Here is a 19,136-nt window from a genome sequence, read left to right as displayed (position 1 = left end):
AAGCGATTCTTGATTCGGTCGTCATTAGGGTCGGCGTGTACAGGGCGATCTTCTGCTTTCCTACTCAGTGCATCGGGGCGAACTGCTTTAAGACCCGGTCTGTATATGATACGAAAGTTGAAACCAGCCAGGAATTCAGCCCATCTAGCTTGTCTTTGATTCAACATCTTTGTCGATGTGAAGTACTCTAGATTCTTATGATCAGTAATGATCTCGAACGGCTCTTGAGTTCCATATAGTTCGGGTCTCCATTCTTCTAAGGACTTGATGATAGCTAGTAGTTCCTTATCATAGATCTCGTAGTTGCATTCGGCAGCGCTGTGTTTTGAGGAGAAGTATGCAACCGGGCGTAGTCGGCCCTCATCGTCATACTGAGAGAGTACTCCGCCCGCAGCCCAGTCGGAAGCATCTGTCTCGACAACTGTGCGGCGGTGGTGATCAAACATTGCAAGGACTGGAGCGGAGGCAAAGGCATGCTTCAGGTTTTCAAAGGCATTCTCTTGATCAGCAGTCCAATTCCATATATTCTCTTTTTTCAGCAGGCGGTTTAAAGGTTCCGTGATTTTAGAAAAGTTGCGAATGAAGCGTCGGTAGAAGTTGGCGAACCCTAGAAAGCGTTGGAGGTCTTTTAGCTTAGTTAACGACTTCCATTCGAGGATAGTCTTAACCTTGTCGGGGTCCATCTCGATACCACCAGGAGTAATGATCAGGCCGAGGTACTTCGTTCTCCTCGTTTCGAACTCGCATTTGTCAATGTCAATTTGTAATCCAGCGTCAATGAGTCTCTGCACGACTTCGCGAACTTGCTTTCGATGATCTGTAACATTCTCAGAGTAGATCAAGATATCGTCTAGGTACGCTGTACAATTCTTATCCAGGAGATCAAAAAGAACATGATTGATATAGTTCTGAAACGAGGCAGGAGCATTGCAAAGGCCGAAAGGCATCACCAGGGATTCGAATAAGCCGAAACGAGTTGTAAAAGCGGTCTTCCATTCGTGACCTTCCGCGATCCGTAGTTTATTGAACGCGGCGATGATATCCAATTTGGTATAAACTTTAGCATAGCATAAGGCATCGAGGGTTTCTTTGATCAGTGGCAGCGGATAACGGTTCTTAATAGTAACATTGTTCAGTCCACGGTAGTCCTGGCAAATTCGAACGCCCCCCCCGGGCTTTGCAGCTAGGAGGAGTGGGGCGGCCGATCGGGAGCGGGATTCGCGGATGAATCCTTTATTTAGGTTATCATCGAGCCATTTGCGAACGACTTGGAGCTCGGCTGGGGACATTGGGCGACCTTTGTTGTACGGGGGCTCTTTGCCTGGCATGATCTCGATCTTGTGATCCCAAGAGCGTCGTGGCGGGAGCTCGTTGGCGAGGGAGGGTAAGAACCCAGCGAACAGATCGCGAAGCCAGGGTGGTAGCTTGCTCTGAATCTCTGTTGTAGATGGTACGGGTCGGTCGGTCTTTTCCATGAACTTCTTGATATCGCTTTCCATGATACTGCGACGTAGTTGAATAGGATCGTTTGTTATTATACGGTGTAACTCGCAAGCTCTATCTAATTCATCCCAGGTTACTTTTGTGATATAAGCTTCCTGATCTTTACAGAATTGAACAAAGCTATTAGCTGTGAGGAACTTTATATCGTTCATTTTCTGTCGGATATTTCGTAAGGCGTCAGTCGGTTCCTCAGAGGGCTTCTGTAGCGATAGGGGTTCAATGGGGGTAAAACGTTTTGGTTTCGTGGCGGTCTTTTGTGTATCCTAGAGCCTGCGATGATCCGCGCTGGGGCCGGTTTCAGGATCGGCCGGTTTGGTATCATCTTGGCGCGGGTCTCTGTTTTTCCGTTGATTCGGTGAGTGTAGCGGCGGTTTGAGTCGGGTGGCATTGGATCAGCAGGATCTATGTTGTAGAGGTTTCTATCAGTATTCTTCTCCACAGCTGGAGTCGGAGGATCGTATTCCAAAAGTATCGACTGGTCTTGGGGTGAGAAGGAGGGAGTCTGGAGACTTTCGTCGATGACTTCTTCGGCAAAGGCACGATATGGGGTTGAGGTAGATTTCTTCGAAGTAGACTTCAAAATAGACTTCCTAACGGGTGTACGTGGTATTGGATTGAGCGCTGTGTCTGCTGGGGTCGGCACATCGTTACGATCGGGGACGACAGTTGCAGCAGAGTTAACTGGGCAGCAATATCTGGAGCAGTACGTGGACGTGAACTTAAGAGTCATTGTTGCCCAATTAATGGTAGGGTTATGGCGCTGAAGCCATGGAAGACCGAGGATCATAGGGTCCGCGTCGGAAAGATTGGTAATATAGAATAAGCCAATTTCTTTATGATTGTTAATCCGTAGATCTAACAGTGCATACTGAGATAGGATATCAGAAGTCCTTCCGTCTGCAAGTAACAGGTTGCGGGTAGTAGGGAGGGGACGTGTAGGGATACCAAGCTTGGATATGAGGGTTCTATCTATAAACCCATATCCCGCGGCTCCACTATCTACTAGCCAATGAGTGGGATGATCACGTTAGGCGCAAGGAAAATTTCCGTTGAGATTTTAAGAGATTTGCTATTCATTGTTCTAAGATACAAAGGATCCCTAGACATAACCGATCTCTTAATCCACAAAGGCAAACTTTCCACAACGAACCTCGATTCGCGACTATGAATCGAGGTTAGTCTTTTAACATGCTTGGCTGGGGAATTGAATTTCCGCTATCATCCGAATGTACGGAGCCTTCAACGAATCCGCCCAGATCTCTGCTGCCAGTGGGGACTGGAGAGGCGTATCGAAATGGTGCCGCGGCAGTCGGGAAACGATTAGCAGGCGGGAATGTATTCTGGTAAGTAGGGCTATAAGCGTTGCGATAGGGTCCGGGGTTGTGATGGTGATCGGTAACGGGAAAACGGTGGACATTCGGAGCGTGTTGGTTCGTAGCAGGGGGACGATCGGGGTATTGTATGGTTCCTGAGTTGGTATTATATTTTGCATCGTTGCGTCGCTTTTCTTCGCAGTTGAATTTGATATGACCGGGCTTTTTGCAATAAAGACAGAGGCCAAGATCTAGACATTGTTCTCTATTGTAACGTAATAAGGGTCGCTGGCCTTGGCGAGCAGCATCCAGTTGCATAGGATCTCCAGAGGGATCAGGCGTAGGTATTACAGCAGCGATAGCAGGCTTCTTTTCATTGGGTTTTTTCTGATCGCTGAAGTTGGTGCCTTGGTTCTTGCGTTGATTGTCAAGATGAATCTTCTCCTCTAAGTCATCGTAGATGCCTTGCCACCAGACTACCCACGCGTCGATGTCGGCGGCAGAAGGTTTATTGGGGCGGTTAACTGAAGCATCGATTAGTTCTTGTGAGACTTTGAGTTTAAGATCAGCGACTTGTTGTTCGGCAGTCTTCTTGCATTTGATAGCGAGCTGCTTGAATTCGGTAATAAAGTTACCAAATGGGGTCTTCTTCATTTTACATTTATCGTAATCCATGGAAGCTTTGCGTGAGAGATCTAGAGTCTGGTATTGCTTGTTTAATTCACGCCAGATGCCTGCTACAGTGCGCCATCCAGAGGGCCAAAGGTCGGAATCATGCGCGTTGTCTGTGATTGTATCAAAGTGTATCTGATTGTTCGTATAAGCAGGGCCAGAAAGTAGGCTAGCAAGAAATGTGATTTTCTGAAACTCTGATTCATTTTCGTAATCCGCGGTCAAGCAGCGATTGACTGCGCTACGAAAAGTCGTGTACTGATCTTGGCGCTTTGCGATATCTTGCTCATCACCACTGAACTTTTCGGGGGCGGCGAGATACTTGCGACGAGGTGAAGCTTGCGAATTATTGCGAACAGCAATCTTCAATGTCTCAATTGTGTCTTTCAATTCGACAATCTTTGATTGAGCATCGGTGGCTTGGGCCTGAGCAGCGGCAGCTTGGGCTTGTAATGAGCCTGCGATCGATTCGATCGATTCAAACACGGCTTGAGCGGCAGCGAAGTGTGCAGCGTTTGGATCATTGAATAGGTCTGTAAAGGGAGAGATATCGGCTTCGGCGGAGTTGAGAACGTGGTTCAAGAAAAGGAACTGCGGAGGTAAGCCAGATGCAGGCGCTTCTGGTGCAGGTGCTTGTTCACCCATCTTCGGCACTTTTTGAGGCTCAAAACATCGGCGGCAGGGTGTACAATGGATCAACGGTGGGTGCGATCGGCGCGATCGGGACAAGACGTCGGTGGGGCTTTGGAAATAAAATAAGAAATAAAGCTGTGATAGCTTATTTGAAGATGGTACAAACTGTCAAGGTACGGGTAAAGACTTATATTGTACCATAAGGGTAGAAGAGCTATGGAAGAGTGAAGCCCTACTTATAGGAAGTAGGGCGCGCTAGTATGCTGTGCCTGAGGCACGAAGGCAACTACAGATCATGTAGTTGGCGCCGTGACACTCGGGGTATTAGAATAGATTGGAATTCGTATAGTTCTATATAGTTTAAGTATATCCTAGTATAGAATCTGGATCTAGTGAGAAGGTCAGTAAAGCTATATTATATTTGCAGAACGCAATTGATATATACTATCGCGTTTCATTCGAATCGAAGTCGATTTGGTGTAAGTGGTTAGTTGTTGTGTGTTTGATTATTAATTGAATATTGAAAGAAATGCAGTAGGCTTTTTTCAATCCTATATATATAGGTATTTATGCTATTTTCGTAATTGAATTTGATGTGATAGGCTGCAAAGTCACTATATCCGATTCACATCGCTATAAGTCTGTATAATACCCTGCGAAAAAGCTTGAGGCTTTCTGGCTCCAAGGTATTATATATTGGTTTCTATATATTATACATTTCGAAGATCAGACCCCTTTTTTCCTTCTACTATTTATTCTCGGAGCATTGATATTTAGCATATAGAATAAAGTAGAAGCTACTGACTATGAGGAGATAGGATAAACTAGGGTCAAGCGGCCCAGCTATGCCCTGATCAGCAAGGCAATCGGCTGCCTCGTTGCCCTTAATCTCAGTATACCTAGGGAACTATTTGATTACAATATTATAATATTACATTACTTAATAATACTTATAATATATCTATTAAAAGGAGATAACAATATTTCCTTATATTCTTTAGATTATTGAGATACTATCAATATATAATTATATTTATCCCTAATAGAGGTGATTAATAATATTCAGAAAGTATTTTAGTCCCTGCTACACACTAATCACCTCAATATCAAAAATATACAACTATTTGCATATACAATTATAGTCATTATCGATCTGTTACTTGTTACAATAAATTACAAAGCCGTACTCCATATGGTGATTATATTCGTTATATTATTTAGATCTATCTGAAAACACAAAATAATCTTCTTAAAGGATTAAGTTCTATTATTTCTTGAATACTTTTGCGATATTTTCTTTATTTATATCATTTGTTGAATCGATATAGCATTCGGAAGAGAAATGAGGCTATAAGAGTCTGGGGTGGCTTGGTAACAGGAATCGCCTATTCCATTCTTTATAATTTTGTATTAAAATCTTTCAAAATATCTATACCTCATTCTCTCTTCCTAATATACAGCTTCAATCAGTTTATAAGTAGATATTGTATATCCACTATCTAAAGCTGAAATACGAATCTCAGTCTGGCTTACTCTAATACAATAATTTCAGCTGGGAGATCAGTTTTTACAAGGAATATAATTATCAAAATTATTTTGTAGACAGATAAAGCTTCTCATATCACACTATAAATCGTTTTGCTAACTAAATTGATATATTTTTTGATCTCAATGCCGATTGGAATATGACTTGTATTTAAACGTTATTTGTATAGTTTATCAAACCATACTTCGAAACCAAAGAAGCGATAGGGAGTATATAGATAATAATTGCTTTTGCAAGCAAACTACAGATAATCCGTAGGCTATATAAACTATTGATCGAATATGAAATACAATACATATAGTTTTCGCAATATGCATTTTGATATATTATAGAAACGTTAAACACCAATCAAAAAAGACGCTAAGCCAATATAAGATTGGTTATGCTTTGTTGATAAGCCCTAAAGGAATTAACATGATAACTAATCCCAATTTATCCTTATAACCGGATTTGCAATTTCATATTTCCTCGATATATAAAATAGCTCAAACTTTCCAAAGCGAAAAAGATCTTATTCTGATCTCCCCATTATAGAATATATCGAATAATTTGATAGAGCATATATATATTCATAAATAGGTCCTTAGATATATAATATATAGTTATATTATTAATATATCCAAAGCATTATACTCTATCTTGATTGAGAAGTTTAGTAAGGTAAAGGGTATACAAAATAAAGAAGAATAGCAATCCCTGAGGGGTATTATATACAACCAGGAAATCCTATATTGTAATCCCCTTAAGCCTTATTGTTGGTATCATCATGGGGATGGTGAAGTAATATAGTATTAATGATTCACACTGTTGTAATATTGCTCCAGGTTCTAAAAGCTAAAGGCTACGAAACGTACGATATAGTGTTGGTGCGTTAGCGCCTGCACTAGTGCGATCACATGGCTCCTGTCACATGATCCCTGTCCCAACACTTATACATATATATCTTCCAGTCAGGAATAAATTAATAAATTGCAAAAGCACTATAAGTTAATTCTGTTTCTTTATATATTATAGAAGCTGTTTTTTAAGAAATATATTATAAACACTTTATACATTTATTATTACTAATATAATCACTTTGCCAATTGTTAAAGCAAGCTTAGTATTATAAGTAAAGATAGCTATGAGATTAATACCAGCTCTTTTCAATAGTACTCTACAATACTAAAAGCTAATAATATTGTATCTCATAGCTATCCATATAATTTGACTGGTGATATACCTTTCTAGTTCTTTTCCAATATACAATATCAATATAATCAGTCTCTATAATCTCAGGGATATTCTATCCTTCTTATTAACCTTGAATAGTATAATTACTTTAGCAAATTTCCATTTATTAAAATAATAATTAAGTTTAAAACAAACCGCGAAAATCTTATGTATTATTTCTTTATACTAGATCAGCATATTTGAAAAGGCGAATAGTTGTTCGATCAACTCTGAGTAATATACTCCTAACTCCTATTACATATTTTTTCATTTTCTTTATAGTAATTGTTTTTTTTCATAATAAAGTTGTTTGGCAGCCCTATTCCTATAAAGAGTCGTGTTATAGATTATTCGATACTTTAAAGCAATCGAATATTATTGTAAAGAGTATTTCAGCTTTTTCCTTAATATCAGTAATCTCCTGGCCTTCGATTATCAGAGAAAGGGCCTTGAAACCTGCTTTTGAAATCAGTTTGTGCTAGTTCATAATTTTATATAATTCCTAATTGTTTTGTATATTGTTTAAGTACTTAGTTTAATAAACTCGTTTCGATACTTATATAATCCTTTATAGGTTTTTGTTAAGCCATTGCTATTCCATTAGTAATTTCAATTCTCCTAACTTGTATATATATTCGGTATATCTCTTTACACTTATCAGTTCACTATAAGGATAATTGATAGGGTTTGTGGCCTTTCTGCTTTACAGCTATTACAAAGATATTCAATATGTTTGTAAGTCTGGTAATCAGTCTATCGATATTATAAATAAATCAAAAATCCGGATTCTGAAGGTTTATTAAGCAATTAGCTATTATATCTACTAGGCAGGGTAGATCTGAATTATATATCCGGATATACACTTGCTTGTATTCAGAGGTTCCTTTATCCGAAATAGTAGTGATTTGAGTAATATAATCAGAACTGCTATGCAAATCGTTATCAATCACCATTATAGTAGTAATCAGATTGAAAAAGGTCAGGTCTAGAATGTATCCCTTTGTATATATAGGGGCACCAGGAGTCCCGATATATTTCATTCTTTATTTAGCAGTTTATTATATAAGTATATTATTTTAGTTAGCAGTTGCTATTTTGGGTTTTTATAGATCATATTTAGTATTAAAGTCACCTCCAATAATTATATCAGTCCTTAGAGTAATTTTTAGTTTGAATATGTATTCTATTGTTAGCAAATCAAGTGAAGTATAATAAATATTGAAAATCGAGTACCTATTAATATTGATTCAAATAGATTTCTATTTCTAGTCTGTCTTATTTGTCTAATCTTTAAGTTGCCTTCTTTTTATATATAGATAATTACTTATAGCCTATACTCAAAGCCGTTAGTCATTTTCCAGATATCGATTAGCTGGTATTGATCATATATGGTATGATTTTGGGTTATCGAGTTATTATATAATCAGGGTTCTTGGATATAGATGATATTCATATCAGCCTTTCCAATGATTTATAGAAGGATAATATAATTGGAGTATCCGTGCCCCACATTTACCTATGCGATTGTGAGCCCCCTTTTTCCTATTGAGTTTGTATTAGTTGTACAACTTATACAGAGATAATGGTGGCTTTATCGGTATTTGATTCACTTTCTTTATTTATTTCAAAATTAGAAGATAAAAAGGTTTTTTCAGTTATAACTGTTATATTATAGTTTATCTCTTTGTTAGTGCAACGCGGAGGGTTATAGCCCGGAATATGAATTGGATTATTGGAGAGGCCTTTCTCTAATCGGGTCTATTTGGGTAATCGATCTATTAGTTGTTATTCGTTCTTATAGATAATGATATAGGCTTCTGGTATAAGGGGTCTGGAAATAACTATTTGAGACTGTTTGACTGATGTTGAAGTAGATATCTTTTCCTTATATATTTCCTAAGTCTCTTTTTAACCAGCAATCCTGATTTCTCTTACTTATCGATAAGTGAGCCTGATCAGTTTTCTATTAACTGATTATAATGCTACAGGATAATTGTTATATACGGATCGAAAGGATTTTAGGCATTCTGTATATTGAGTATCGTTTTGGTATTGCTCATGGATCTTTCTATTGGTGTATTTAGTAATCAGTTTGCTGTATCTAGAATAATAAGCCGAGTGATAATATATATATAGATTACAGTATAACTAGTATCTGTTAGAGTACTATTGTAATTGAAGATATTGCAATTTATCAAGAGGCTTCGAGTATTTACTAATATTAAATAGCTAGAATGGTTTTACTATCTTCTTAAAACTAATAATCCAGTTAGCTTTTTCTATAAAAAGATTCACCCTGTACTTAAAGACTCTATATTGTATTGATTCCTTTTCTACTTGTACTTTAATCTCTTTTTGAATAATTGTATCTAGGAATATTATAAGTGTACCCAGTGTATTGTGAGGGATCTAAGGCATAATATAGTTATACTAGGTTTTCACGGCTTAAGCATTATCTATATCAAACGTAGTGATCAGCTATATACGATTTTTATTTTATAAGAGATTCTTGTATTCCTTTAGTATCTTGTATTCCAGGGTTCATTCTGTTCTGTTATAATAAAGTAAGGGGATCAGTTCGAGTCTTAATTCAGAAACTGCTTTTATAATTTTTAATCACAATTCAAAAAGGTTATTAGCAATTATCTATTACTCACTTTCTATTTTTATAAGGATTGTATAGCTGTTTCACTTTTATTATTCGTATTCCTATATCGTTTTTGTTGTTTTGGGTATACTTGTCTTGATGCCCTTTGATGTTTAAGACGCCCCCCTAGTCTTGAGTATATCAATATAGGATTTAGCAGTTCCCTTTAGGGTTGCTTTTATAATTAGTATAGAGGTTCTTTGTGTAAATCTGGCTTATCTTATAGTTTTGATTATACTATTGATATACGTAGACCTCAGCATATCAATGTAGTTTAGTTCCGTTTTGCTTAAGGTTTTAATGCACATATTGATTGCACTCGCGATCTTTAGGGTTACTTATCGTTTTTCTATCCTCCTTATAGAATTGATTGGTTATTGCTTTGTAGATAAACTGTATGTTGTTATCTTTATTCGCTTCAGTTGTCGATGTGGTTGTTATTGTTGTTGTTGGAGTGATTGGATTGCAATCCAATGCACTCGGCAATACAACAGATCGCTCACGACCGCACATTGACAATATCATAGTATTGTAAGATTCCTTCAATATGATTTGTTATAATATAGCTAGTATCCGACTTTTGTTTCGTATGATTTGTGATATGATTTGTATCTAATGAATTGCCTAAACTCATTATACCTACTCTAATCACTCGATTAAGTAAGTATATCCTCAATCCAAAAAAGTTTGATAACACTTACTCTAATCTATATAGATTTGTTTAACAGATATATAGAAAATTGAATGTAAATAATAATAGATTCTCAACAACTTCTACCCATTTGATTTATATTATTAAAAGATTTATTAGAAAAATATATAAGCTTATACTATCTAAGATTTTTTATAGAATTCCTTAGTTTACTAATTATACCATATTTCTCGAATATTTTGAAAACGCCTTTAGGGATTCTGATTGAATACAAAATGTATAGAATAAATTATATATACTAAAGTAAAAACACCTTGATTTTGTAACACTTTGCCTTAGAAGAACTGCGAGAGCAGGGTATAATTTATTCTTAGAATCTATAACTATAGAATTGGGAGCAAAGCGTTTGTAGAGTGCTCCTATATACTAGCTATATATATATGATTATATATGTGTATAAGTATATACATAAGCAATTATAGTTATAATTAAATGCGATCTGTAATACTACTCTCCCTTTCGAAAAAGCTTATCCTCAAGCTTTACAATTACCTAATCTATAGATATATTAATAATCCTAATGAGACATTATTATTTATATTGTAATATAATATAGTAAATAGGTATATATGCAAATTTTGCTTTTTTCGCAACAGAAAGGCATATAAAAAATAGAGAAAACCGTCCTGTAATCTAACAACAGTACAAAGCCTTCGAAACATATAGATCACCCGAATTTCCCTTTTTCTTCCAAATCTTTTCCGATCATTTATCTTCTTTGTATTCTTTGATTAATAATTAATATGCTTTTTATACTATCAAGAAAATATAGTAATAAGAGTAAGTTATTACTAATATAGCTGAAGTAATAGGAGAATATATATACAATAATAAGTTATTTATTTTTCTTTTGTATTTACTTTATTGATATACTTTTTTACAATTTATAATAAAAAGAGCATCTGCCTTTTCTATTATACAAAGTAAGCATTCTATTGAGAAAGAGAAGGAGTCGAGCTATAACAAAAATAATAATAATTCTATTAGTGAAAAGGAGGATAATAAGAAAGATAGGTTAAACAATAAAGATATATATAAATAAGACTTTCTTTTGATATCTCTAGCTTATAGTCGATTTATTTAATAAATATAATTATAAATACTAAAGGCAATATATCTAAGGGTAGGGTCAATCTTTAATATACTTATTAGATATATTTATTCTATTATTTTTCAAAACAAAATTTAAAGAAAGAATATAATCTCTTAATTAATCATATTAATAATTATAAAAAGAAATTTGCTAACAAATTGATCATAATAATATATTATTTTTATAATCTCAAAAATAATAATAAGATAATTAAGGAAGATATCCTAAAGGCCTTATATCAAAATCAACCTGGTCACAAATTCGATATACTCTATTATAAAAGTGTTAGCTTTGTTAATATTAATAAATAGGAATCTCTAAATAAGAGATTACTAAAAAGATAATATTATAATAAGAATAATATATTTGAAAGAATAACTGGATTTATATTAGTTATATATACAATTATATTTCCGGTAAGGGAGATAATATCTGCTATCGACTTTCTGAATAATCATCTGATTAATTTCACTGTTTGCTTTGTCTAACTAGTAAGCATAAATATAAGCACTTACCTGATAGGGATATACACAAGATATTTCTCCAATACCAATTGACTATTGTTGAGTACAATAATATAATAAAGATAAATTATAATTTTACTAGCTTTTAGCAAAGTTAACTCTTGAGATAGCTTAATATACAAAAGGAGCTAAAGAGTTATATTTCGAAAGAAATACTTTCTCTTATTTTTACTCGAGAAGCTATAGAATATTGTATAATAGAAGTTGTAGTGCGAGAAGACGAATTGGAGTAGCAATATCAGTTTATCCTAATTCAAATAGAAGTAAAGCTTTTGGTAGCTTGCAAGCGATTGGATGTAACTGAGCACAGATTTGGCCTTATTGTAATACATACTATAACTAACAGTTATCTTGTCTTTCGACTTATGGTTATTCTATGTATATTTGTTATCACTATTAACTGAGGACTTAACTGATATTTCGGTTTAAACTATTCAGCTTTTGCTATTATACCTTATTCGATTATAACTATTAATATCTATAAAGGCTTTCTTTCTAACTTGATTTAAATTTATTAAATAGGGGAAAAGACTTTCTTTATTGATATTTTATCTTTATCCAATTACTTTTAGTTTTTTATATAATTAGGATTTTCTTTATTATAATAATAAATTAAAGAAATTCTTTTTGTTTTTTTTATTTATATATTGATTATTATTTATAAAATCATAATTATTCTTTTCATTTTTATAGAAACAAATCTATTCTGATAGATACACAAGGGGTTCTAGTAGAATGGGATTTCGTAAATAAAAATTACAAAAATGATATAGAATAGTTTTTAAATTAAAAGTAGGGTATTAGATAAGATTGTTATTAATATTCAGTTATAATACTTTATATTTAAATTATTAATATACTTTCTTTATAATTAGAATATACTTTACTTCTTATTCAATATTATTAGTAATATTTATTAAAGGTGGTGATTCAAGGATTTGTTTGAAAAGTAAGTTATCTATTATTTTACAGAATTTGTTAGATGGAAATACAAAATAAACTTTTATAGTAAATAATAAATCTAATCAAAAGAAATCTTTAATCCAATTAATAATCTTAAATCTACCTTGAATAAGGTAATTCAGTTTTTTGGATAGTTGTTATATTAAAAAGTCCCTTATATTAAGTTATATATAATCTCCTATATCAAAATCAACTAAATAGTAATATAAATTGACCAATCAAAATATCTTTTTTATATATATAAGATATTTTCTTTTACTTAATTAAATATTAATTTATTATATTTAGTATACTTTTTAATATTAATTATATTCAAATTGTTAATAGATATAATAGAATTGAGTTTCTAATCCTAGGGATTATAAAATAAATAGCTATATAAAATCTCATATAGAATTTGATTATCTAGTGATTTATAGGAAAATGTAAATTAAGTATAATTTATTATTAATAGGAATTCAGATTAATCATTTTAATAATAATTTATAAAGAATTATAAGTATTATTAGAGATATTGATTATAAATCTCAATTTGACTATTAATTTGTGAATAATAAGCAATAAATAACTTAACTTGTATTTCTAAGATATTATTGAATTCTTATTAGAATTTGAATATAAATTAAGAACCACAATTAGAGATTATAATTTTCGGGATATTATAATATCTATATATATAATATAGGTATAAATAGGCCTAATCTTTCGAATTGATTAATTTATAATAGAATATTGAAATAGCTTATTTGATTAATTGGTTAATAATAACGAATATATTGTTATAATTGTATTTATTCTTATTGAAATTATAGTAATCTATAATAATATATTGCTATACTTGTATAGGGATCGGGAGCGAATAGAGGAGACCGGGAGTACAATCTCTTGATATAAAACTGTGTTTGTATTTATAGTAATTCCATATATATTAATTGATTATATTATTTATATTCTTTTAATAATATTGATTAATTAAAAGAGTATAGATCTTTTTAACATCAGGGTGTATAGTGGAGATTGAATCATGAACTTTGTGAATCAAATAGATTCGTAGATTTTCGGTATTCGATATATAAAGTTGATTATTGTAAAGCAAAAGTCCTTTCTCGAGCATAAATACTTGTATAATTTAATAGTCTGAATATACAGAGCTTCTAAATTCGAATAGAATCTATTTGCTTCAATAATACAATTTATAATATCGAAAAGCAATGTGATTGTGTATATATTGATATTTATAACTATATCCGGATCTTACCATAAAGATTTGCATATAATCTTTATATTCATCTGATTATTTTTTATAAACTACTAAAAACAATTCTTCTTTTTAATATTGTTTTATTAATTTAATTTGTTAGTATAATATATAAGCATATCTGTGAGTAAATTATTCTTTCCAATACGGTATATAATAATAACAAGCAGCGATCAGAAATATCACCGGCATAAAACAAATGGAAATCTGTATGTGTATCGATAGCACATTGGTGATATGGGGAATGAGAGGCATAGTCTTTATCATATTGCAGTGGGCTTTCTTTAAATGTTACAAACTGATGTAAATATACTCGATTCAGATCAAATGGTCGCTAGGCTATATAGGGATCGAAGGGAATGAGTGTGCGGATGCATTTGCTGACAAAGGGACAAGAAAATCAGCTTCAGGGTATGCGAATCGATCTACAGCAAGCGGTATCCGTTTTATAGCAAAAACTGCTATGGAATCGGTAGCACAGGTGTGGTGGATCAAATAGATATCAATGCTCTCCAAATAGTACCAGAAATGGGACCCAAAGAGCACAAACAAATGCTTTAAGGAATTAGAACTCTCACGAGCAACTCTTTACTGTATGTTAGCGATCCGCTCAGTACATGGCGATTTCGAAAGTTACTATCGATGATTTAAATATGAGGAAGTAACAATCTATTGCTTATGTGGAGTATTCAAATCCCCTGAGTATATTGTGTATTGCTGCAAAGTCCTCGTAATCTATGAAACCTGGCCCCCAGATATTAAGCCCAAATATCCATTCTGCAATCAAGCAGTTCAAGAACGACTACTGAAACAGTTAATGTATATACCAGCCAAATTTGCTAAATTCATTGTTATAACAGATTTCTATAAAAGTATATGCCTTAAAACATTATCAGAAGAATAGAAAGAGAGAAGGAAAGGGATCGATTGATTCAGGCGAATATAAGCAGGGAGTAGGAGGGGATAGATCTAGAAAAGCTATGTGGAAGAAAATTGAAGTATACAGTATACCATATTGCAATAGAATGTATACAAAAGCTACTCTTACAGGATAAAGCAGTTTTCAAACAAATACTATATAGAAGATCGGAAAGTGTGTACGGAGGCGCTCAGAGGATCGGAGACAAAGGCGCAAGTGCGCTAGCCATCGCTTGGGAGGCTACTAAGGGTATTGAGACCCTATCCCTAGGAAAGGGGGATCATGTAAACTAGAAGATCATCCCGCAGTTAGCCCAACCGTAATGCCCCCTGGGAGGCTCGCCTATACGGCCCGGTTGAAAATTACTAATAATAATAATAATAATAATAATATATAATAATAAAGTTATAATCAACAAGTAGTTTTATTTAATATATTTGTCGAGTATTCAGCTATTTAATTGATATAAAGTACTCGAGTATTTTATAATCAATATATACTTTAATCTAATATAAGGATCCAATAAGTTCGGCTTTTCAGTAATCTAGGGATTTAATAATTATAAGTATTTCTTTATCATAAACTTTATAGTTCAGTTTAATAGCAATTATTGTTTTCGAAAAGTAAACAACTAATAATTATTCATTGCTATGCTTCTGAGATAGTATATTAGCGATTATATTATCAGATACATTGATTTCCAGTATACAGGGTAGTGTATAGTTATAATACTATAGGAGAGGAGCGGAAATGAGTTTATCTTTAAATATATCAAATGCAATTTGATAGATTTTGTTGAAATGAAATTTGATATTCGTTTTTATAAGTTTATAAAAAGGTTTTGCTATTATATTATAATTCTTAATAAATCGGTAATAAAAGTTATAAAAACTTAAAAATAATTAGATATTCTTTATAATAATAAGATAAATCCAAATAATGATTATTTTAATCTTTTCTGAATCGATTTATATGCTATTTATAAAAATAATAAAACCTAAATACTTTATATATTTGATATTGAATTTATACTTCTTAAGATCTGCCTAAAGGCCAATAGATTCAAATTGTTTGAGAATATATTTGATATATTTTTTGTATTTATTTTTATTTTCAGAATATATAAGAATATTATTAAGATAAATAGTATAGAAATTATCTAAATAATCAAATAGAATATTATTCATATATTATTAGTAAATCACAGGGTCGTTTGTTAGTTCAAAAGATAAAACTTTGTATTTATAGGAATTATATTGAGTGCAGAAAGTAGTATATTCTTCGAAAGCTGAATCCATACGGATATAATGAAATGTTTATTAAATGTCTAATTTGATATATATCTTCATATCAATAAATTATGCGAGTATTTTGTTAATAAGAGATAGAGGATATCTGTCTTTGTATATTAAAAAATTGAGTAATCAAAAGTTTATATAGAATCTTAAGCTTCTATTCAGCTTTTTTATGAAGAGAATCAGTATTACGAATAATGCTTAACTAGATTCTATAAATCCTTTAGCAAGGTTTTCTATAATATATTCTTTAATAATCTCAAGTTGTTTAAATAATATCTTATATAAAAAACTATATTTAAAAGCTTTTTCATTTTCTTCTTCAAATATAATCTTATAATCATATAATCAAGAGAGAGGTAGAATATCAGACTTGTGTTTAGAGAATGCTTGGTGATATTGCTAATAAACTTTAGGGATCGGAGGTTCTATCTTGATGTTTGTAATAATGTGATTGAGAATAGTAATAGTTTCTGATTTAGAACTATTTAAGATAGCAATTGTAGTTGAGATTTAATGGTTATTATTTTAACTAGATTTATAAATCGAGATAATATTGTTAATCTCTATATATATGATTATAAAGATCTTATAATCCTTGTTTCTTTTATAAATAAATTGAAATTGAGTTGGCTTGAATATATAGATATCGAATATATTGGAGATATAAAGTAAAAGGGATTCGTAAATAGACTAAATAGAGATTTGATTGAGAATAGATTTCTTCTTCAGATTGATTGAAACCTGAACTTTGATTGCATTTGAGATTACTGTATTAGTCTCTTGGGGAGGGGTAATAAGTATCTCAGATATAATCGGTATTATAATTGATTGTTTATTATCAAGTTGGTGATATATCTCTTCCAATTAGGTATTCCGATTATCAGCATCTTTCTATTTCAAATAACTGATTCTGGATTATTGAAGACTATTTCTAATTAAAAGTATATTTTTTGATAAGAAAATAGTAAAAGAATGTTCGGAAGGCTATTTAAGGTATTAATTAAAATAATCGATTTTAACTTAAATCTCTGTTAATTATTTGTAATCTAGGATTATACTATATAAATCCAAATCAATAATAAAAAATGGCAAATAAGATTATTGTTAAGCATTAATTGTGAAATTAAGAAATATGAAATGAGTAATAGCTTCACCTTATACATTATTATAGCTTTTGACTTTAATCAATGATTTGAATAATATAAAATAGAATTTGAATATAGGGAATAATAATAAAAAAAGTATCTTGTTGATAAAAACAAAGCTATTCACTCTGGAATCTATAAGAAATTGAATATTATATAAATATCCATTTTTCGAAAGTATATATAATAGATTTATAAAATCACCTCCCATTAGTTTTATTAAATCAAAAATCTTATATTCCGAATTATACTTAAAAGGGAATTTTTATTTAAGTATATTGATTTAAATATTGATCTTCAATAATACAAATGGATTTGATAATTTCCACTTGTACTTTTTGATTTATATCCTTTTCAATATTCTCTTCTATATTGTAGAATTCTTTATCTTCTCTAATCTCTTAGATTTCAGTTATAGTGCTTATATTATTTATATATAATATAAAACTACAATTCATTTTTGATATGGGAATAATAGTATTACAATTGAAATTGTTTTCTGAAGATAAAGTATTATTTGGCTTAAAGGTTTTTGTATAGTTAATAGGAATATAAGAAGGATATTAGATATAAAACTGAGTAGATAGGTTTGAATTATCTGATGAGTAGAGAGTGTTTTTAGAAATAATCAATAAATTGATATTATTAAATAGCTTTCTAAAAAATATCTCTTTAATCATTCTATAATAATTATATTCTTGAAGTATAATTTTGAGTTTGTTAATTTCAATAAGCTTGATAACCAGATTCTCAATAATATAGTATTCGTTGATATAGAGATTAATAGTTTTATCAGAGAAAATCGGATATTTTTTTTTTCAGATCGTAAAGAAGAGTTATTGGATTAGTGATTTCTATTTATATAGCTAATAATCTAAATCTGCGATATTATATTAGGAAGTTTTCTTATTGAATATTATTAGATATAATCTAATATTTATATTCAGTTTGTATATGATTGGTTTTAACTAGGTTTTTATAAATAACTGTAAGCTGATTAATTAATTACTATTCTATTAAGTGGGGGACTTAAGTGTATAGCAAGAATATATATTCTTATGCCTCTCTTTTTATTTAATCTATTATATAAAATCACTATTACGTTTTCGAGATAAATGAATTTTTGTAAAGTTCAAGTCGCTTGATAACTAATAGCTATTAGAGGTTTGCTTTTGGCTTTATATTATCTTTAAGTTTGGATAAAAGATTAATGGATTTCGGAATGTATGGATATTCTATTATAGTGATAAATAAACGAGAATGGGGTATTCAATAAATTTATAGATTATTTAATAGAGCAACCGGGTTTGAAAGAGGTTTACTATAATATTCGAAAAGAATTATTATAAAGACTAACTTTGTAAATAGAGGTTTTTCTTGTTTTTCCTTTTTTTAATAATAGAAGATATTCTTTTAATAAAATCAATTAGAATATCAGGAATTCGGACTTTACGATTTGCAAGGGAATCTATATAATATTATTATTAATATCTTAAAGGTTGAGATAAGTAAGCGATATTAAGATTATACTATAACAATTCGTCTTTGAGTTTTGCGATTTTGTTTTATAAGTTCTTAAAGTCTTTAAGAATCGATATTTGTTTTTTCTATAACAGGAGAATATATATCGATATATTATCCTCAAGAGTTAATACCTCAATTGAAAAGTTGTTTTCAGGCTATTTACTTTTTCTATAT

This window comes from Botrytis sinoallii, assembly GCF_014898435.1.
Source record: "Botrytis sinoallii strain Bc 23 chromosome Unknown BSIN_005, whole genome shotgun sequence".
Classification (NCBI taxonomy): Eukaryota; Fungi; Ascomycota; class Leotiomycetes; order Helotiales; family Sclerotiniaceae; genus Botrytis; species Botrytis sinoallii.
Note: the sequence above shows the minus strand (reverse complement) of the source record.